General features: G+C 43.1%; 1 long non-coding RNA gene across 1 annotated transcript; it reads right to left on the bottom strand.

Moving 5' to 3' along the window:
- Window positions 1–1,391: 1,391 nt before the first annotated feature.
- LOC144407960 (uncharacterized) lies at window positions 1,392–2,594 on the bottom strand. The gene is made up of 3 exons (XR_013467689.1): window positions 2,320–2,594; window positions 2,068–2,186; window positions 1,392–1,667 (listed from the first exon to the last, which is right to left on the bottom strand). It is a non-coding gene; the product is annotated as an uncharacterized LOC144407960 (long non-coding RNA).
- Window positions 2,595–5,384: the final 2,790 nt, after the last annotated feature.

The following is a 5,384-nucleotide window of genomic DNA, read 5'->3' on the forward strand; positions in this document are numbered from 1 at the left end:
CACCGGAGGCCGCGGTTTAACGATGAGCAGTTTACCGAGACATTTAATGTGTTTAAAAAATGCATGTATACACATACAGTGTATGGCAGTAAGGTTTAGTGTATTATTAATTAATCATTTATTATTCATTATTTAGAAATTTAGAATGCTATATTTCACTATTACTATTGCATTATGATTATTGATGAATTGTATTATTATTGTATTAATTGTAATGTATTAACTTTAATATGACAGCTATTTTGATATCTATTCATCTATCTCTCTCTCTCTCTATATATATATATATATATATAAAAAATATTTTTCACATATAGATTAGACTAAAATATTTGACATCACAGATAAAATCTACATTTGTTTAACGTCTTTAAGAAATATTATTTTTATTATTATGACAGCCATAATAATACAAATCATATTTTATATTTGCAATAACTACAATAACAACAATAATACTTTGTTTAATTGTATTATTATCTCTGTTACTTTAATAAATATATTTTTTTATCCTTTTTCTTTTTATGTGTAACTGAATATCCATGACTGGATGTATCTTCATGGGCTAAATTCTTTCTCCCTCGTCATTTTTTATTTATGCATATAGCACTACTTGTAGAACAAAGGTTACACAATGGTTTTACAACTCTAAGCCAAGAAACAATGATTGTGAAAGAAAGAAAAGTCAAATAAAGGCCAGACTCATACCTTTTGGAATATTTTCATGTATTTATCCATAGTAGGATCTTAGCAAAGTGAAGTGTAGATGTTTCTTGGATGTGTATCAGTTGTTTGTTTGTGCGGCCTGCTGTTGTGCTGGCAGCAGGAAGACGTCTCCCCTCGTGGAAAGGTGTTTGCAGATTTATCGTTCTGAAAGAAAGTTGTGCCCGAACCTCACTGGAATTTTTATTATCAAAACAAAAAAATGGATCTCCTGCCTGAGAGGCAGCTCTTCAAACTGTTAGTCAACAATGAGTTTGCTAAAACCAAAGACCTCGAACCAGCAGGCGAGGACGTACGTTTGAGATGCGTCCCCCCCAAAACAAAGAGCCCCTCACACCAATGTTGGAGATGACCTCATTTGATGCTCCAGAAAACTCATTATGTTGAGCAACGGACGGCTGGAATATGTCATACATTATGCACGAACATCTCGAGGAAAGCACGAACGAGTCGAAGGTCATGTAAGGAAAGTACTTACTCTTGTAGTAAGGAGTTCTAACTACTGGCATTACAAAGAATACATACAATTCATCAAAAGCAGGTTGTTGGTTCGGAAATGACAAGGGTTAATCCAAAGAGACAGAAGGAGAAGGCCAAAATGATTCACATTTATATGAGCAACCTAATAATTCATGTTGACCTTTAGGATCCTTTAAAAGAAGTGGCACTGAAATATTTTTTCATGTTATTTAATTACTCAAAGTAGCATCAGCAGATCACAGCAACCCGCTCTGTTGAATCAACAACAGGAGCTCATCAGCGAGCAGCTGACGGGTGCGTTTGCAGGACCGAGTCCATCACAGTCGACGGGTCACTGATCAAAGTTGCAGGGTCAGGCGCTCTGTCAAGTTCACACAACACAAGCGTCTCCTTTCAGATGTCTGACAGTCAGCGCGTGAGCGTGAGGATGAAGAGACGGGCCCTCGAGGAGGAGGAGCACCAGACTGTGAAAACATCTCGTTCAAATCAATTAAAACAGCAATAACGTGGACTGGGCAACATAAAAAGTGCTAATAAGTGAAAATTAAAAAAAGATGTTCGGTTTATTTCATTTAAACATAAGTTGAACCCAAACTAATTATGGTAAAAAAACAGGCTTGAATTCACATTGAATGGATTTACTCTTGTCAAAGTCAGGTACTTAATCACATGGGAGGTGTGGTAACTAATTCAAATTCAGGCGTTACTGGCCTGAGTTGAATTTAATGACTTTCCAGGTTAATCATTAGGTTGCCCTTTCAGCGTGCAGCATTTCATGGAATCCATTAGCAGTAGAGAGGATTATATTCACAGCTATGTATGTCCTCATTAGTGTAACATCATACCGAACAGAGCTCCTCTTACCCGCCGCGGTGCACCTGCATGATTCTGCTGTTCAGTTGCACGTTCTGGTGCTGGTAGTTGAGTATAAATAAATTTCTGCTTTTGACCGTTATTTACTTGGAACGATACCCTCACTTCACCTGAAAATGTAAATTTAAGATGTTTTTTTAGTAAGGCATTTTCTTTCAACTTTTTGAGACCACCCTCGGGTGTCAACACAGAAATAAATGAGCTCATTAAGGGAGATTAATATCATGAGAATCTGCAGCATACCAAAACGTGTCATTGAACACCAAAAGTTTGGCTAGCCCGTTGTGGGTGCACCACCTGTCCCTCCTCCTTCTTGCCCAGCAGAGGGTGGAGGAGAGCCGCGGGGAACATGTGACAGGAGGCGCAGCCCCTTAAATCCTCCCGGACGGCCCTGGGTCCACTGAGCAGGGCGAGAGTCGATAGACAGTGTCGCAATATCAATGAGTTGTGCTAACAGTTACTCACATGATCTGCGTTTCTCGTCATGATTATTATTTCTCGTGAACGGTCAAATGTTCAGAAATAATAATCTGGAACGAATAGATATTCTGAATAGAATCCGGCCAGTGACACTACAGCAGAGTCATTTAGAAACCTAAGCAACCCAGCCCTCATGGGATCACATGACTTCACCTCATGGGATCACATGACCACCCCTCAGTGGACATGACCGTGAGACTGTCAGACTGTGGTCTGTAAAAGCTGAAGAGGTAAAAGCACAACCTGCTATGGTTCGGAGGGTCAGAGGAACCTTTATCTTCACCTGGTTCTCACATGTAGACTATTTATTTAACTGTAACAAAATCTGAGGTTCTCAAACAAACCCGTAGGGTTCAAGTCAGCAGCGAGCCACAGAAGTCCAAGTCAGAGGAAGCGTCGACTGTGGTGATATTTCTGTTTCCAGCTGAAATTGGAAACAGGAGCAGAGAAGAAAGTCTGCTGATGTTTAGAAAGTACACAGCAGAGGCTGTATGAAGGAGTAAGATACATTTACCTCACAGGTAAGACAAATAAATGAATAGATGGATGTGGAAAACAAAATCAGCACAGGGCTGACGAGTTGGCCTGCGTCAGATTAAAAGATTAAAACGGAGGGCAGGAAGTTTAAAAAAAGAACCGGTAATTATTGAAGCCAAGCCAGTCATCATTGACTCCAAGGGGTGTATCCGGCTCAAACTGGTCTCCGATAAAGGCCACCAGCAACACATGTGCTTCTCGATATACCTGAGTTCAGACCAGGCCAGTGACGACATTTAAAGGTTTACTGATAATTAATAATCAAGACGCAGTGTTCAGCAGCCATCTCTATATCTGTATGGTATATATATATATATATATATATCCCAGTACAATGAAAGGTGTTTTTTCACAATACAACAGGTGGCACAATAATGCCATAATGAGCATTACGGTGTAGTTGAGTGTTTCTTTATTTTGTTATAGATATGAATCTGCAGAGCGCAATGAGGCGGAACTGTTTATTATAACTTATTCATGGCGAGAAAGCAGCTGCATGCAAAGACAAATGTCAGCCAGTGGGTTTCACTTTCCACTGTCTCTGCTGTCCCTCCCCGCAGCACGCATTCACACAAGTTCTTATTATCCAGAAGGGTGGGGGGGCGGCGTTTTGACTCACGGCCAGGCTGTAAACGCCCCCCCACCCACACTTGATGCAAGTCCACTGGAAACGAAAGGCCCTCGTGAAGCACATCACCACGCACCTCTGTAATTGGGCCGCTATTTCGTGACAACGCGTCCGCACACACATGGGCCCCCACTTCCGACTTCACACCGGCGGGGAGCGCACACCCATCCCCCCCCCAACACCCGACCGACAGTGTCTTCTTTCCGCCACCCCGGTGGGGGAGGCATGTGATTCTTGGCTCCGGCTCAGAACTCCAGGTGCATTGCGACACATTCTCCCGCCACTAATGGCTCCTTGAGCGTAAAAAAAGAGAAAAGCTCCTGTCCCACTGACATTTATGCAGAGCAACAAGCAGCGGCGCATGTGCGTGATAATTAGGACGCGGGCTCCGCGGAGCCTCTCCGCGGCTCCTTCGGTCTCTCGGTTATGTGCCCGCCGGGGGAGTTTTATTTTTAGCTCCTTGGTCTTTGATTAAAATATGACTCTCTTGTTGACCTTCACACCTGCCGCAGCGCTGCCAAGTCCACTGCAACACGAGCACTTGATAAATAAAGAGCTGTCACCGGAACCGCTGACAAGACACAATCAATTCTCCCCGTGCTGGGGCCCTTCCCCTGGTCCCCGTGAGCGCTGCTAGGGGGGAAGGGACCCATCCTTCCCTGCCAATGTTTCTCCATTTTACGTAATGGCTTGTGTGTGTAACCAGCTTGGTCGGTCCTTCGGCGCCGGCTGGAAAGATCGGATGGGTGTGTTCGACATTTAGTATAAATGTTTGTGGTCCCCAGAGACACAAAGTCCCGCCAATTCAGGTGGACCAGAGAGGGAGAAATGTCTCTTCGACACATTTGAACCACGTTTGAACTGTGCAATGACTAAAAATATGTTTGTTAAAAAGACAATATTACATTTGGACTTTGGAAAGCTAAACAATTTCACTCATTGTCATTGACGTGTGACAATATCATGTTAGCTCATTTACATTTGACTTAGTATGCACAATTTTTGTGTTTTTCCCAAACTCATACGCACGGTTGTAGGTTGTGGTTTGGATTCACAACTTTAACCACATAACTGTGGAATAATCACATGGACAGACTGAACCGCTTGCAGCTAACAGTGCTAACTGTGCTCACAGTGCTAACAGAGGTAAATGACGGGGGTGGAGGGGGAGTCTTACACGTCTGTGTAACGTGTTTCAGCACCACGGACAGCGCCGCAGAAACACACAACAAACAGCGCTGTCCGTTATTATTAACTCACTAGTCTGTCTTTTTGGCCTCCGCTCCAAAAACGGCACACCGTGATAAAAAAAATGTAATAACTCACTCTCTTCCATTCATAATTAGCCCCGAGGAGACAAATGTCTTAGACACAAACGCGTCCTGTATTCTATTCACGATGTTGCGCACTGGGTTCACGCTCCGGTGGGTTTGGGTTTTAGTGGAATCCACCTCGTGGTGCTGCTGTGTTGCTCAGTATCTGTGGTGAACTTCCCTGTGCAGTGAGCTAGTGGGAATCTATTATACTGTACGAGGAGCGGTGAAGGATTTGGGGCATCAGAGGAGGCCGTGAGACACGAAGTGGCGGATGCTAGATGGACGAGCGGATGGAAATATCGATCGGAGCTGGAAAGAGTAAATGACAGACAATGGATGGATGAAAA

This window comes from Gasterosteus aculeatus, chromosome 5 (genome assembly GCF_964276395.1).
Source record: "Gasterosteus aculeatus chromosome 5, fGasAcu3.hap1.1, whole genome shotgun sequence".
NCBI lineage: Eukaryota > Metazoa > Chordata > Actinopteri > Perciformes > Gasterosteidae > Gasterosteus > Gasterosteus aculeatus.